General features: G+C 47.2%; 2 non-coding genes across 2 annotated transcripts; one reads left to right on the forward strand and one right to left on the reverse strand.

Annotated features, from left to right (window-relative positions):
- Positions 1–8,929: 8,929 nt before the first annotated feature.
- On the reverse strand, positions 8,930–9,001 carry TRNAG-UCC (transfer RNA glycine (anticodon UCC)). The gene has a single exon. It is a non-coding gene; the product is annotated as a tRNA-Gly (tRNA).
- A 2,297-nt stretch (positions 9,002–11,298) lies between these two features.
- Positions 11,299–11,371, forward strand: TRNAK-UUU (transfer RNA lysine (anticodon UUU)). Its single transcript has one exon. It is a non-coding gene; the product is annotated as a tRNA-Lys (tRNA).
- Positions 11,372–16,631: the final 5,260 nt, after the last annotated feature.

Genomic DNA, 16,631 nt, shown 5'->3' on the forward strand with positions numbered 1-16,631 from the left:
ACCTTAGCGTCCAAGATATGGGGGTTAGCATGAAAACCTCCAAGCTTAGTTACCAGCTTGGACCTGGTACTTGCTGCCACCACCCAAAAAATTAGAGTGTTTTGGGGCACTCTGGTCCCCCTGAAAAACCTTCCCTGGGGACCCCAAGACCCAAATCCCTTGAGTCTCACAACAAAGGGAAATAATCCTTTTTCCCTTCCCCCCTCCAGGTGCTCCTGGAGAGATACACAGACACAAGCTCTGTGAACCCAAACAGAGTGAATCTCCCTCTCTGTTCCCAATCCTGGAAACAAAAAGTACTTTCCTATTCCCCCCAGAGGGAATGCAAAAATCAGGCTAGCAATCCAACACACAGATCTCCCCGATTCCTTCCTCCCACCAATTCCCTGGTGAGTACAGACTCAATTTCCCTGAAGTAAAGAAAAACTTCAACAGGTCTTAAAAGAAAGCTTTATATAAAAAGAAAGAAAAATAAGTACAAATGTTCTCTCTGTATTAAGATGATACAACACAGGGTCAATTGCTTAAAAGAATATTGAATAAACAGCCTTATTCCAAAAGAATACAAATTAAAGCACTTCAGCACTTATATTTATGCAAATACCAAAGAAAAGAAACCATATAACTTACTATCTGATCTCTTTGTCCTTACACTTGGAAACAGAAGACTAGAAAAAAGAAACTACTTCTCCAAAGCTCAGAGAAAGCAGGCAGGCAGAAAACAAAGACAAAAGACCTCAGACACAAAATTCCCTCCACCCCAAAGTTGAAAAAATTCGGTTTTCTGATTGGTCCTCTGGTCAGGTGCTTCAGGTGAAAGAGACATTAACCCTTAGCTATCTGTTTATGACACGCCCCCCAAATTGCAGACAGTGGGGAAGCTCACTGGCGGCGATTTCCTTCTAGAACTTGAAAATAAACAGATTAATACAACACATGCACCTTTACATATACTACTAAGTATATAACTAACAGACTTCTACATTTTAAGAAAACTTTTTAACTACTGAATTCTGGGAAACTTTCACGGGAGAGTGCATCAGCTACTTTGTTAGAAGCTCCTGTGATGTGTTGAATTTCAAAATCAAAATCTTGGAGAGCTAAACTCCAACGAAGAAGTTTCTTGTTGTTCCCCTTGGCAGTATGAAGCCACTTTAGTGCAGCATGGTCAGTTTGTAGTTGGAACCGCCGTCCCCAAACATATGGGCGTAGCTTTTCCAGGGCGTACACAATGGCATAGCATTCCTTTTCACTGACTGACCAGTGACTTTCCCTCTCAGACAGTTTTTTGCTGAGAAACACGACAGGATGGAAGTTGTGATTTGTTGCTTCCTGCATGAGCACTGCTCCTATACCACGCTCAGATGCATCTGTGGTTACTAGGAATGGCTTGTCAAAATCCGGGGCCCTGAGCACAGGGTTAGACATGAGCGTTGCCTTAAGTTGGGTAAAGGCCTTTTGACACTCATCAGTCCACTTAACTGCATTTGGCTGGGTCTTTTTGGTCAGGTCGGTCAGTGGGGCAGCGATTTGGCTGTAGTGTGGTACAAATCGCCTGTAGTATCCGGCCAAGCCTAAGAAGGATTGGACCTGCTTTTTGGACCGTGGGACAGGCCACTTTTGGATAGCATCCACCTTGGCCTGTAGGGGGTTTATGGTTCCTCTACCCACCTGGTGCCCCAGGTAAGTCACTCTGTTTTGGCCTATTTGACACTTTTTGGCCTTAACAGTTAGTCCTGCCTGCCTGATGCGCTCAAAGACCTTTTCCAGGTGTAGTAGGTGTTCGGGCCAGGAGTCTGAAAAAATGGCCACGTCATCGAGGTAGGCAACTGCAAATTCTCCCAGTCCAGCTAGTAGACCATCTACCAGCCTCTGGAAGGTGGCGGGTGCATTTCGAAGGCCGAAAGGAAGGACATTGAATTCATACACCCCCGCATGGGTGACGAACGCTGACCTCTCCTTGGCAGGTTCATCTAGTGGTACTTGCCAGTACCCCTTGGTTAAGTCTATTGTAGAGATGAACTGGGCACGTCCCAACTTTTCCAATAGCTCATCGGTGCGTGGCATTGGATAGTTGTCCGGACGAGTTACCGCATTTAGCTTACGGTAGTCCACGCAAAAGCATATTTCCCCATCTGGTTTGGGTACCAGAACCACTGGAGATGCCCATGCACTGGTAGATGGGCGGATTATACCCATTTGTAGCATGTTCTGGATCTCCCGTTCTATAGCAGCTTGGGCATGAGGAGACACTCGGTAGGGTGGGGTTCTGATTGGGTGAGCATTACCTGTATTAATGGAGTGGTATGCCCGTTCAGTCCGTCCTGGGGTGGCTGAGAACAATGGGGCGAAGCTAGTGCACAGCTCCTTGATTTGCTGCCGCTGCAGACGTTCCAGAGTGGTTGAGAGGTTCACCTCTTCCACGCCACCGTCTTTTTTCCCGTCGTAGTAGACACCGTCAGGCCACTCAGCATTATCTCCCTGGACTGTAAACTGACAAACCTGTAAGTCTCTGGAATAGAAAGGCTTGAGAGAATTAACATGGTACACTTTAGGCTTTAGTGAGGAATTGGGGAATGCTATGAGGTAGTTTACAGCTCCCAGGCGCTCTTGGACCGTGAAGGGCCCTTCCCATGATGCTTCCATCTTATGGGCCTGTTGCGCCTTCAAGACCATAACCTGGTCTCCTACCTTGAAGGACCGATCTTTGGCATGTCTGTCATACCAGGCCTTTTGCTCTTCCTGAGCATCCTTTAGATTCTCTCTAGCAAGGGCTAAAGAGTGTCGGAGGGTGCTTTGTAGGTTGCTTACAAAGTCCAGAATGTTAGTTCCTGGAGAAGGCGTAAACCCCTCCCATTGCTGCTTCACCAACTGTAATGGCCCCTTAACCTCGTGACCATACACAAGTTCAAATGGTGAAAACCCTAAACTGGGATGTGGTACAGCCCTGTAGGCAAACAGCAACTGCTGCAACACAAGGTCCCAATTATTGGAGAATTCGTTGATGAATTTTCGTATCATGGCCCCCAAAGTTCCATTGAACCTTTCCACCAGGCCATTGGTTTGATGGTGGTATGGGGTGGCAACCAAGTGATTCACCCCATGAGTTTCCCACAGTTTTTCCATGGTCCCTGCCAGGAAATTAGACCCTGAATCTGTAAGGATGTCGGAGGGCCAACCTACCCTGGCAAAGATGTCTGTTAGGGCCAGGCACACAGTGTTAGCCCTGGTGTTGCCTAGAGCGACTGCTTCTGGCCATCGGGTAGCAAAGTCCACTAAAGTCAGTACGTACTGCTTTCCTCTGGGCGTCTTTTTTTGGGAAAGGGCCCAGAATATCCACAGCTACTCGCTGAAATGGGACCTCAATTATGGGGAGTGGCTGGAGAGGGGCCTTGACCTGGTCTTGAGGCTTACCCACTCTTTGGCATACCTCACAAGACCGGACATACTTGGCAACGTCCTTGCCCATCCCCTCCCAGTGGAAGGACTTCCCCAACCGGTCCTTGGTTCGGTTCACCCCAGCATGGCCACTGGGATGATCATGGGCTAAGCTTAAGAGCTTCCCCCGGTACTTAGTTGGAACCACCAACTGTTTTTGCGGCTGCCATTCTTCCCGGTGTCCACCAGAAAGAATTTCCTTGTATAAAAGTCCTTGGTTTATAACAAACCGGGATCGATTAGAAGAGCTGAGAGGCGGTGGGGTGCTCCGTGCCGCCGCCCAAGCTTTCTGAAGGCTGTCATCCGCTTCCTGCTCAGTCTGGAACTGTTCCCTTGAGGCTGGGGTCACCAGTTCTTCCTCAGACTGTGGGCTTGGGCTTGGTCCCTCTGGAAGCGATGTAGGTGATGGGGTTGTTTCCGTTGCTGGTGAACCGCTCTCCGCTGGTGCACCTGAGGGTATTTCAGGCTCTGGCTGAGCCTTTTGGGTATGGCTGTCTGTTGCTTCTGCCAGTTCTGGCTCGCTGGCGCCCTCTGGCGTTGAGTTTGAAGATGGGGTTGCACTTGCTGGTGCTGGTTGCTGTTCCAGTTCCGGGCCTGGGACTGGAGGTGTTGTGGCTGTTTCAGTGGTTGGCATGGAATCCGGGTCCACTACCTCTGTCTGGGTCTTTGGTAACACAGACGGGGCCTCTGTGGACGGTTCAGGAACAGGAATGGGTCTGGAAGCTTGCCTGGTTTGGCTACGTGTAACCATTCCCACTCTCTTGGCCCGCCTCACCTGGTTGGCCAAGTCTTCCCCCAGTAGCATGGGGATAGGATAATTGTCATAGACTGCAAAAGTCCACATTCCTGACCAGCCTTTGTACTGGACAGGCAGTTGAGCTGTAGGCAAGTCTACAGCTTGTGACATGAAGGGGTAAATTGTAACTTTGGCCTTTGGGTTGATGAATTTGGGGTCAACGAAGGATTGGTGGATAGCTGACACTTGTGCCCCCGTGTCTCTCCACGCAGTAACCTTCTTTCCGCCCACTCTGAAATTTTCCCTTCGCTTGAAGGGTATTTGAGAGGCATGCGGGCCTGGGGATATTTGGTGTGATGGTGGTGTAATGAATTGCACTCGCATGGTGTTCTTGGGACAGTTGGCCTTGATATGTCCCAGTTCATTACACTTAAAGCATCTTCCATGTGATGGGTCACTGGGCCGAGGTGAGTTACTGGAGACTGGTGAGGTTGAAGGGTAGGGTATCTGTGGCTTTACTTGGGTGGTATGTGGGGTCTTTGGCTGTCCTCGGTTGTAGGGTTTATGGTCTGTGTGCCCCCTGGGGTAATCGTTTGCCTTGACAGTAGCTTTCTTGCTTTCTGCCAGTTCCATCCATTTGGCTGCAATCTTCCCCGCCTCAGCGATATTCTTGGGGTTTTCATTTTGTATGTACCGTGTGATGTCTTTAGGAACACCATTCAAGAACTGCTCCATTTGTATGAGGAGGTTTAGTTTTTTCAAGGTTTGAATGTTGTTTCCTGTTATCCAGGCCTTATAGTTTTTTGCAATGTAGTAGGCGTGTTTGGGAAATGACACCTCTGGTTTCCACTTTTGGGTTCTGAAGCGCCGACGGGCATGATCTGGGGTTATCCCCATCCTGTATCTGGCCTTGGTTTGAAAAAGTTTATAGTCATTCATTTGCTGCTTAGGCATTTCAGCTGCCACCTCTGCTAAAGGTCCACTGAGGTGTGGCCTTAATTCTACCATGTACTGGTCTTCGGGGATGCTGTACCCAAGACAGGCTCTTTTAAAGTTTTCCAAGAAGGCCTCGGTGTCATCACCTGCCTTGTAGGTGGGAAATTTCCTGTGCTGTGGAGCAATATTTGGCGCCGGGTTGTTAGGGTTTACTGGCACAGGCAGCCCAGCTTTTGCCATCTTCAGTTCATGTTTTCTCTGTTTTTCCTTCTCTTCATTTTCTTTTTGTTGTTTTTTCATTTCTTTTTGTTGTTTTTCCATTTCTTTTTGGTGTTTTTCCATGTCTCGGCGGTGGGCCGCCTCCTCTTCTTCTTGCTTCCTTCTGTGGGCCAACTCATCTTCTGCTTGTTTCCTTCGGTAGGCCATCTCTTCTTCTTCTAGTTTTCTTTTGTGTGCTGCCTCTTTGGCTGCCTGTTCTCTTTGGTAGGCTGCCTCTTTGGCTGCCTGTTCTCTTTGGTAGGCTGCCTCTTTGATCTGTTCTTCTCTTTCTTTCATCTCCATCTCTTTTTGTTTTATTTCCAGTTGTCGCCTGTGTTCAGCTTCTTTGATTTGTTCTTCGGCGTCGATTTTTGCCTTAGAAGTCATGGTTCCTGTTTTCTTGTGTTGGGGTGCCCTCCGGTGTTTATCTTCTGAACTGCAGGTTCTCTGTTGCCTCCTGAAGTCTGCCTAGCAACAGTGCCTTTAGCTAATTTTCCTTTTCTCTCTCTAGCTAATGTTCAATGAAGGGAAACCAGAAAAACCACTTTATTTGCATGCCTATAAGTGCTGGTACTTGCCTCCTAATGGGAGGGCTATTGCATGACAAAAGACCCTTAACATGCAAGCCACAAACTGCGAGAGAGAGCAGAAAAAAAAATTCTCTCTGGTTCCCTTTTAAAACCAACTGCTTCTCTCTGCTAAAAAGCCCTTAGCAGAGAAAAGAAAAATATAATATTTCTACTGGCTTCTGGATTCTGTCTATCTCCCACCAGCTGCCACTCATGTAATAACCTTAGTCCCAGATTTGGACCTTAGCGTCCAAGATATGGGGGTTAGCATGAAAACCTCCAAGCTTAGTTACCAGCTTGGACCTGGTACTTGCTGCCACCACCCAAAAAATTAGAGTGTTTTGGGGCACTCTGGTCCCCCTGAAAAACCTTCCCTGGGGACCCCAAGACCCAAATCCCTTGAGTCTCACAACAAAGGGAAATAATCCTTTTTCCCTTCCCCCCTCCAGGTGCTCCTGGAGAGATACACAGACACAAGCTCTGTGAACCCAAACAGAGTGAATCTCCCTCTCTGTTCCCAATCCTGGAAACAAAAAGTACTTTCCTATTCCCCCCAGAGGGAATGCAAAAATCAGGCTAGCAATCCAACACACAGATCTCCCCGATTCCTTCCTCCCACCAATTCCCTGGTGAGTACAGACTCAATTTCCCTGAAGTAAAGAAAAACTTCAACAGGTCTTAAAAGAAAGCTTTATATAAAAAGAAAGAAAAATAAGTACAAATGTTCTCTCTGTATTAAGATGATACAACACAGGGTCAATTGCTTAAAAGAATATTGAATAAACAGCCTTATTCCAAAAGAATACAAATTAAAGCACTTCAGCACTTATATTTATGCAAATACCAAAGAAAAGAAACCATATAACTTACTATCTGATCTCTTTGTCCTTACACTTGGAAACAGAAGACTAGAAAAAAGAAACTACTTCTCCAAAGCTCAGAGAAAGCAGGCAGGCAGAAAACAAAGACAAAAGACCTCAGACACAAAATTCCCTCCACCCCAAAGTTGAAAAAATTCGGTTTTCTGATTGGTCCTCTGGTCAGGTGCTTCAGGTGAAAGAGACATTAACCCTTAGCTATCTGTTTATGACACCTGTCCCTGCTGTTTTAGGAGCAGCAGTGATTTCTATGCTCAAAAGGTCTGTTATACTTCCCCTGCTCCCACTTTTGTCTCCTCTCCCTCTCTGAATGCCCGTGAAGTGGCTTTTCCCGTCCCGCTCCCTCCTGGACTGCTCGTGGGATGAATGTTCTGGTTGAAGAGCAGAAGAGCTCCCAGGTAGACAAGGTGTCTGGGACTCTAATTAGGCAGCACTCACACACCCAGAGCATGGACACTGCCCAAAGTGGAGCGTGACCAACCAGATGCAGCCAAGTCATCTCTAGTCGCAGGCCATGAGGTGCAGGCCCTTAAAAGGGGAAGGGACCATGTGCTCAGGAGAGCACTCACAAGCTTGTACCTCCAGTGAATGCCCTTTGCCCAGACCGCCTGGCCAGTGGTTCTCTGCGTTGTATTTCACTGTGCCTCAGGAAGACTTACCTTCATCGCACCGTCCATAGCTGCGCTGTGGGACACTTACCTTGCAGAATCCTGACATCTGCAGTGATGTGCCTGTCCTGGGAGCGTGAGTATGTGAGTGTAAGTGTTACCCCTCCTCCCCCACTTATTTTGAGCTTAGCTATCAGTATAATAAATGTGCTGCTATCTGCCAGACTCTGGTGGGTCATTAGTCCTCCCTACGCTTACTAGCTGGCCCAATTTTATGTAACACATGCGATAACCCTAACCCCTGCATGGCAGAGGGTGGGGAAATGAGCTGAGGAAAAAGCCTTGGCATCAGCAGGGGAAAGCTAGATGATCTTGGAGAGTCACCTTTTGAAGCCTTGTGGCTTGGCTTCCTCTGCCCTTGGAGGTTGGCCTACGGAGGCCGGCTCTTCCTGCTGGCCTCCTTTGTGTGACTTGCCAAAGGAGGGAGTGAGGCAGGAATGGGGCAAAAGAGGAAAGTCGAGCTGAGGAAGGCAGGGCAGAAGCTAAACGCCTCAGTGCGGCTAAGTGGGGTTAGTAGAGCGCCACCATTCGTTCTGCAAAGCCTGAGGAGGTGCGGTTGGCTACTGGGAGGTAGAATCCTGTGCCTGCCACTTGGCTTCCCAGGGATGGCTACTTGCATCCCAGGAGAAGAAGGATGGTTCTGGGTGAAAGGAAGGCAAGCAAAGCTCTGGGAGGAAATTTGGGTGCGGGGTGCTGGCTTTGCACTGGGGGAGGGGGTTGGGGTGCAGGAGGGGTGGCGCTTACCCCGGGCAGTGCAGCTCCCAAAGTGACCAGTACACACAACCCTGTGTCAGCAGCTCCTAGGTGAGCCGTGCCAGGGGGTCTCCTTGAGCTGTTGCCTGCAGGCACCGCCCCCAGAGCTCCCATTGGCTGCAGTTCCTTGCCAATGGGAGCTGGGGAGTTGGTACTCGGGGCAGGGGTAGTGAATGGAGACACTCCCCCCACCCCAGGGGATGCTGGGACATGCCGGCCATTTCTGGGAGTGGCACGGAGGGACAGAAGCAGTGTGGGCAGGGAGCCACCTTAGTGCTGCCGGCACATCTCTGCACACCCATTGAGGGAGTGGAGCAGAGGTCGTCCATGTGCTGCCTGGGGTAGGAGCAGTGCACAGAGCTGCCTCCCTTCCCGGGTCTATTACAGGAGGAGAGGGGGGTCTTTTGGCCTGTAAGGTGCAGCAAGTTTTACTAGATGATCGCATTGCTCCCTTCTGACCTTAAAGGCTCCAAGTCTAAAAGGGAGAGGGAAGTAAAGGAAGTTTTTTAAAAAAAATAAAACAAACATTGTAATACCAGGATAACTCCAACGACTTATTGTCTAGTCCCACCCCTTTCTTCCTCCATTGTGTTTTGAATGACCTGCAGGACATTGATTCTCTCATTCCATTGATAAACTGATACAATGTGACTGAAATTAAACCAAGTCCCATGGGAGAAAACACCACATCAGTGCATTGGCTGGGAATCGAATCCAGGTCAACTGCTTGGAAGGCAGCTATGCTCACCACTATACCACCAATACATCTGGGAAAAGTGTTACTTATGCTTGCCCAATGAGGCTAGAGCAGCATTGAGGAGATTTTCGGTGTGTTAAAATGTACTGGATTCTCATCACTAAAAAAAAACGCCTCCATCTTCACTTGAGTTTGAACCATCAGCCTTTCAATTAGCCACCAAAGTTGTTAATCACAGGGTATGTCTACACTACGGGATTATTCCGATTTTACAGAAACCAGTTTTTGGAAACAGATTGTATAAAGTCGAGTGCACGCTGCCCCAGTAAGCACATTAATTCGGCTATGTGCTTCCATGTACCGAGGCTAGCGTCGATTTCTGGAGCGTTGCACTGTGGGTAGCTATCCCGTAGCTATCCCATAGTTCCTGCAGTCTCCCCTGCCCATTGGAATTCTGGGTTGAGATCCCAATGCCTGATGAGGCAAAAACAGTGTCGTGGGTGATTCTGGGTAAATGTCGTCACTCACTCCTCCCTCCGTGAATGCAACGGCAAACAATCATTTCGAGCCCTTTTCCCTGGATTGCCCTGGCAGACGCCATAGCATGGCAACCAGGGAGCCTGTTCAGCCTTTTTTCACTGTCGCCGTATGTCTACTGGATGGTGCTGACAGGCGCGCTACTGCAGTGCTACACACCAACATCCTCTTGCCTTTTGCAAGTTAGCAAAGATGATTACCAACCATACCGTGCCGTCTGCTGCTTTGCAAGTTGACAATGACAGTTACCAGTTTACTGTACCATCTGCTGCTGTCATGGGTGCTCCTGGCCGGCCTCGGTGAGGTCTGCCGGGGGTGCATGGACTCAAATGGGAAAGACTCTCCGGGTCATTCCCTTCTTTAAGTTTTGTCTAAAGGGAGAGTCAGTCCTGTCTAGACTATCAGGCAAGTCTACTAAAGACTAAGAGGCCAACGGCCGCTCCCAGTCAGAGCCCAGACATCCCCCAGAAATGATGAGCTATATGCCATTCTAGTGGGTGCCCCTGCAACAACCCCATCCCTTGCTTCCCTCCTCCTCCAACCCTCTTGGGTTACATGTCAGTTGTCCCCCCATTTGTGTGATGAAGTAATAAAGAATGCATGAATTTGAAACAACACTGACTTTATTGCCTCTGCAAGCAGAGTTTCAACGGGGGAGGGGAGGGAAGCCTCCAGCTGCTATGATATTCCAGGCAGGACTGAATCTCCATTAGACAAAGCTTAAAGAAGAGAATGACCTGGGAGTCATTCTCATTTTTGCCCATGCACCCCCGGCCGACCTCACCGAGGCCGGCCAGGAACACTCACGGGATGATGATGAAGGATACCAGTCCTACTGTACTGTCTGCCGTCCGGAAGGAAAGGGAAGGGAAAGGGATGTTGCTATGTAGCGCTGCAGCACCATGTCTGCCAGCAGCATCCAATAGACGTACAATGACATTGAAAAAAGGCGAGAAACAATTGTTTTTCGTTTGCTTTCACGAGGGGCGGGCGGAACAACATATACCCTCAACCACCCGCAACAATGTTTTTGACCCTTCAGGATTTGGGAACTCAGCCAAGAATTCAAAGGGTTTTCGGAGAGTGTGGGAACTGTGTGATAGCTACAGTCAACAGTCGCCCCTCCCTCTGTGAGCATCCATTTCATTCTTTGGCTTTCTGGTACGCTTGTCTCAGCTCCTTAAGTTTCAGCACTGTGTTGAGTCCCTGCTGTGGCCTCTGTTTGTCATAACCTTGGAGATTTTTTCAAATGTTTTGACATTTCGTCTTTTGAAACGGAGTTCTGATAGAACAGATTCATCTCACCATAGAGAGATCAGCTTCAGTATGTCCCGTACGGTCCATGCTGGAGCTCTTTTTTGATTCTGGGACTGCATGGTCACCTGTGCTGATCGGCACCCCATGCTGGGCAAACAGGAAATTTAAATTCAAAAGTTTTCAGGGCTTTTCCTGTCTATCTGGCCAGTGCATCCAAGTTCAGATTGCTGTCCAGAGCGGTCACAATGGTGCACTGTGGGAGAGCACCCGGAGGCCAATACCATCTAATTGCGGCAACACTAACCTAATCCAACATGGCAATACCGATTTCAGCGCTACTCCCCTCATTGGGGAGGAGTACAGATATTGGTACTAAGAGCCCTTTATATCGATATAAAGGGCTTCGTTTTGTGGATGGGTGCAGGGTTAATGTGATTTAATGCTGCTAAATTCGATATGAACTCGTAGTGTTGACCAGGCCACACAGAGCAGCAGGTTTCCCCTATTGTTTCCTGCTCTTGTTTTCTTCACTAATTTCTCTTCTGCACCAACTTGCTCTTCTCCTTTGTGAGCCTGGCTAACTCAGTTGGCAGAGCGTCAGACTTTTAATCTGAGGGTCCAGGGTTAAAGTCCCTGGTCAGGTGATAAACTACTCATAAGGATCTTATATTGTCTTTCTGGAGTCCTCTTTGATGTTCCTCTTTCTCTTCAGGATTTTCCCTTTCCTCAGAAAGGCCTTTTTGTGTGTGGGTTTGAAGGGGCAACTTCCTGACAGCCCCTCTGTCCTTGCAGCCTGGAGGAATAAAGGCCTCTGGGCATATAGCATGTTCCTCCCCTGCACACACACACACATACAAACACACAGAATATCCCTAAGGAACTGGAATCACCTGCTGCCTTCCCCTTTCCTGCTGGATTCCCAAACGAGGATGCTCTACAGCCCAAACCCATATCCCTTCTTTTCCCAGTGCCCCTCAATCCCAACCCTCTGTCCCTCCTATGCACACTGCTCCTCACTCCGAACCAGAGCCTACTCCTCTTCATCCTTCTCCTCTGTCCCAATCCACATACCCCTCCTATTCCCAGTGCCCCACAATCCCAACCCACAACTCTCTCCTCCTTACACTGCTCCTTGATCCCAACCCACAGGCCCCTCCATCTCACGCTGCTTCTCAATCCCAATCCACGGCTCCCTCCTTCCCTCCAGCAGCAGGTGCCTCAGACTCCCTCAGGAAGATTTTCTTGCAAGGTTTCATGTATGAGTCTGCATGTGGATTTTACAGTATGTTGGAAATATGTTGGGTTGCTTGCTGAAATGATCACTTTTGGCTGGTGTTGGATTCCCAGTCTCCTTGTTATTCGGGCAGGAGAAATAAAGCGTTGTTATCCTTGTTGTGTGATTTGAGGGCAGCCCAACTGTGCTTGGCAGACCCCGATTGAGGGGCTCACCCTCAATTCAATAGCACTCGCTAGGCAGGGGAAAGGGGTTCCAAAGCCAAGTGGGCTGGGCCCTGGGTCCTAATACTAAAATTTAGGGGTTAGATCAATGTTAGGACAGAGTGGCAGTGAAGGGATGAGTGAGTCCCTAGACAACATAATGAGTATGGTGCCTTCTTATTTTCCCCCTTTTCCACCCAGGATGGCAGGTGAACTCTACAGAGGCACCTCTGGGCTTGCACTGACTAAGGACAACAGCTGTGATTGGGGTGCAGAGAGGGGATAGCTCATGTTAAAGGACTTTTGGTTGCTGGACTTATGAACCGTAGAGAGAAGGAAACTGCCCAGCTTATTTGGGGTGGGTTTTTTCCTTGTAGTTTAGGTTTATGAGTTGGGGCTGCTGACATGACTTCTGCTAACCCTGGGCTAACATTGCAATGTAGACATATTCTGAGAGGGCATCTATACTGTGATAAAAGCCCTGAGGCCCGGCTGGCCTGGATCATCTGACTTGGACTCCTGGGGCTCAGGTTGTGAGGCTAAAAACTGCAGTGCAGACATTTGGGCTCAAACTGGAGCTCAGGCTCGGAGACCCTCACCCTTCATGGGGTCTTGGAAGCTGGGCTCAAGCCCAAGTGTCTACACGGTAATTTTATAACCCTGAAGCACAAGCCCCACAAGCCTGAATCAACTGACCCAGGGTTTGAGAATAGTGACTTGAGTATGTTTATGACAATGTAGACATAATGCTGTGCTATGTCCAGACTGCAATGAATCACCGAAGGCTGCCTGTCATAAACAGATAGCTACGGGTTAATGTTCTTTTACCTGTAAAGGGTTAACACAGGGAACCTGAAACACCTGACCAGAGGACCAATCAGGAAACAAGACTTTTTCAAACCTGGGTGGAGGGAAGTTTTGGGTGTGAGTTCTTTGTTCTTTGTCTTATGTCTGTGCCCTCTCGGCTCTGAGAGTGATTTTTCTATCTCCAGGATTTCTAACCTTCTGTTTCCAAGTTGTAAGTACAAGGATAGTAAGACAATAGGTTTATATTGTTTTTCTTTTGTATTTACATGTGTGTTGTTGCTGGAATGTGTTAAATTGTATTCTTTTGGAATAAGGTTGTTTATTCATTTTTTTCCTTTAAGCAATTGACCCTGTATATTGTCACCTTATTACAGAGACTATATTTTATGTCCTTTTTCATTCTTTTTATATAAAGCTTTCTTTTTAAGACCTGTTGGAGTTTTTCTTTAGTGGGGACTCCAGGGAATTGAGTCTGCAGCTCACCAGGGAATTGGTGGGAGAAAGAATTCAGGGGGAAAAATCTCTTTGTGTTAGATTTACTAAGCCTGACTTTGCATACCCTCTGGGTAAGGGGGGAAGAGAGATTAGATCTCTCGGTACTTGTGTTTCCAGGACTGGAAGCAGGGAATCTCCTAGGGTCGTCCAGGGAGGGGAGCCTGGGAGGAAGTAACAAGGAAATAAGGGGAGGGGGTTATTTCCCTTTGTTGTAAGACTCAAGGCATCTGAGTCTGGGGGTCCCCCAGGGAAGGTTTTGGGGAGACCACAGTGAGCTAGGCACTGTATAATTCCTAGCTGGTGGCAGCGATATCAGGTCCAAGCTGGTAACTAGGCTTGGAGGTTTTCATGCTAACACCCATGTTTTGGACGCTAAGGTCCAGATCTGGGAAAAAATATTATGACACTGCCCCATGCCAGCTTAGGCTCCCAAGGCTTTGGCTGTGGGGTGGTAAATCTGCAGTGTAGATGTTTCAGCTCAGGCTCAATACTGGGCTCTGGGACCCCTCAAAGTTGAGAGGGAGTTTAGCAAGCAAAAAAGGTAAAACCGCAATGAAGTATTAACAGTGATTTCCCTGCACACAACCCCCCCAGTTTTGTGAGCTAGTTACATACCAATTCACTGACTGTTTGGAAATCTGAATTTAAACTGAAACATTAATACACACTTTAAAAGCTTATACAGTGTATGATAAAATATGTGTGTCTGAAAAAGTATAATAGATTTGAAAAGTATGAACATAGACTAGCTTCCTTGCTTCCTTATACAGCTGTTTTTTATGATGCCAGTGCATTCATTTCGGTGGTGTTGGCCAACCTATTAATTTCAAATGATGATTTGTAAGCAAAGTCTAAATGAGCTCTCCCTGACAGCTAGTGATGAGCTGGGGCTGCAGGGAAAGGCTTCAGGGCTAGATTCTATTTACATTCACACCTAATCTACCTAGGTATCCAGCAAACAGAGCTGTGTTGTCCAAGTGATAGATTTTGGCTGAGGTTGGGTTACAAACCACTTGAATGTGGGGGCAGGAGGGGATGAAATGTTGTTCTTATTGTTTGAGTAAAGGGCAGTAGAACTGTAGCCTGTGATGATTTGAAGACATCAAGAGAGAGGGTGGGGATCTGTCCCTCTCCACTGTTTAAAGACAGAGCTGATTAGGCTCCATAGATAGTCTTTTGTTCTGTTAACTGACCACTGCAGCTGAAATCACTGACAATCAAGTCTAAGTGCTTAGTCCTGTTGTGGGGACAGTGTTCCTGTGGGACAGCGGTTTTGTGGAAGAGACAGCCCAGACTGCACTAGCTGCTAGGTTCCCCCAATGAGAGCTCAGCTGAAATGACTGAGAGCTGGTGGAACCTCAAGAGACCAACTTGCAGAGGTCACGGTGGCAGCAGAAGGTGACTGTGCAGGGCCTTTGGCAACAGAGCAGTGGAGTGAATGGTGGTACAACGAACAGCCGTGGCCAGAGGGAACAGTGAGCAGCTGGAGGAACAAGCAAGGTGCCTTCTTGTCCCCCACCTGGCAGGTGTACTCACATGAAAGCACCTCTGAACTCTGAGTCTCCACTGACCAAGGACAACACCGGTGAGTGGAGTGCGGTGGAGGGAAAAGTGAGGGGCGTGTTAAATAAACATTTGTTTGTTGGACTGTATTTTAGTCACTTTGCTCCAGAATGCTAGATTTGTGACTGGGAATGGAAACTTATATAAATATGTTTCCTAGTAGGCCAAGATTTTTAAAATGAATTATTTACCCAGGTTGTTATCCCACATTGTTGCTATCTTGGGAGGTCATTATATTGGGGAGTTTCTGTACTAAACATTTTTATTATTATCATTCATTTTTACATAAGAATGGTCATACTGGGTCAGACCAATGGTCCATATAGCCCAGTACCCTGTCTTACAACAGTGGTCAAGGCCAGGTGTCCCAGAGGGAATGAACAGAACAGGTAATCATCAAGTGACCATTCCCTGTTGCCCATTCCCAGCTTCTGGCAAACAGGCTAGGGACACTCAGAGCATGGTATTGCATCCCTCCCCATCCTGGCTAATAGCCACAGATGGACCTATTCTCCAGGAATTTATCTAGTTCTTTTTATAATCCTGTTATAGTTTTGGTCATCACAGCATCCCCTGGCAAAGAGTTCCCTGGGTTGACCTTACATTGTGTGAAGAAGTACTTCCTTTTGTTTTTTTTAAAACCTGCTGCCTATTAATTTCATTGGGTGACTGCTAGTTCTTCTGTTATGTGAAGGATTAAATAAAATTTTCTTATTCACTTTCTTCGCACCAGTCAGGATTTTGTAGACCTCTGTCATATCCCCATTAGTCATCTCTTTTCTAAGCTGAAAATTCCCAGTCATTTTAATCTCTCCTCCTGTTTCATACCCCTGATCATTTTAGTTGCCCATCTCTGTACCTTTTCCAATTCCAATAAATATATTTTTAGGATGGGTGACCAGATCTGCACACAATATGCAAGGTGTGGGCGTACCATGGATTTCTATCGAGGCAATGTGATATTTTCTGTCTTATTATCTATCCCTTTCTTAATGATTCCCAACATTGTTTGCTTTTGTGACTGCTGCTGCACATTGAGTGGATGTTTCAGAGAACTATCCACAATGACTCCAAGATCTCTTTCATGAGTGTTAACAGCTAATTCAGATAATATCATTTTGTATGTATAGTTGAGATTGCTTTCCCACGTGCATTACTTTGCATTTATCAACATTGAATTTAATTTGCCATTTTGTTGCCCAGTCACCCAGTTTTGTGAGATCCTTTTGTAGCTCTTCGCAGTCTGCCTGGAACTTAACTATCTTGAATAGTTCTGCATTATCTGCAAATTTTGCCACCTCACTGTTTACCCATTTTTCCAGATGAATATGTTGAACAGTACTGGTCCTCGAACTGACCACTCAAGGATACCACTATTTATCTCTCTCCATTCTGAAAACTGATAATTTATTCCTACCCTTTGTTTCCCATCTTTTAACCAGTTACTGATCCATGAGAAGACTGCCCTCTTATCCCATGATGGCTTACTTTTCAAAAGTCAATTTAAATTAAATACATTTTTTTAATTTTTTTTTTTTTAGAAATCTAGATCTGTTATGTGTTTTGGTGTAACTTGCATTATCCTTATGTTAAATTTGCATA

This window comes from Gopherus flavomarginatus (assembly GCF_025201925.1).
Source record: "Gopherus flavomarginatus isolate rGopFla2 chromosome 13 unlocalized genomic scaffold, rGopFla2.mat.asm SUPER_13_unloc_1, whole genome shotgun sequence".
Lineage (NCBI taxonomy): Eukaryota > Metazoa > Chordata > Testudines > Testudinidae > Gopherus > Gopherus flavomarginatus.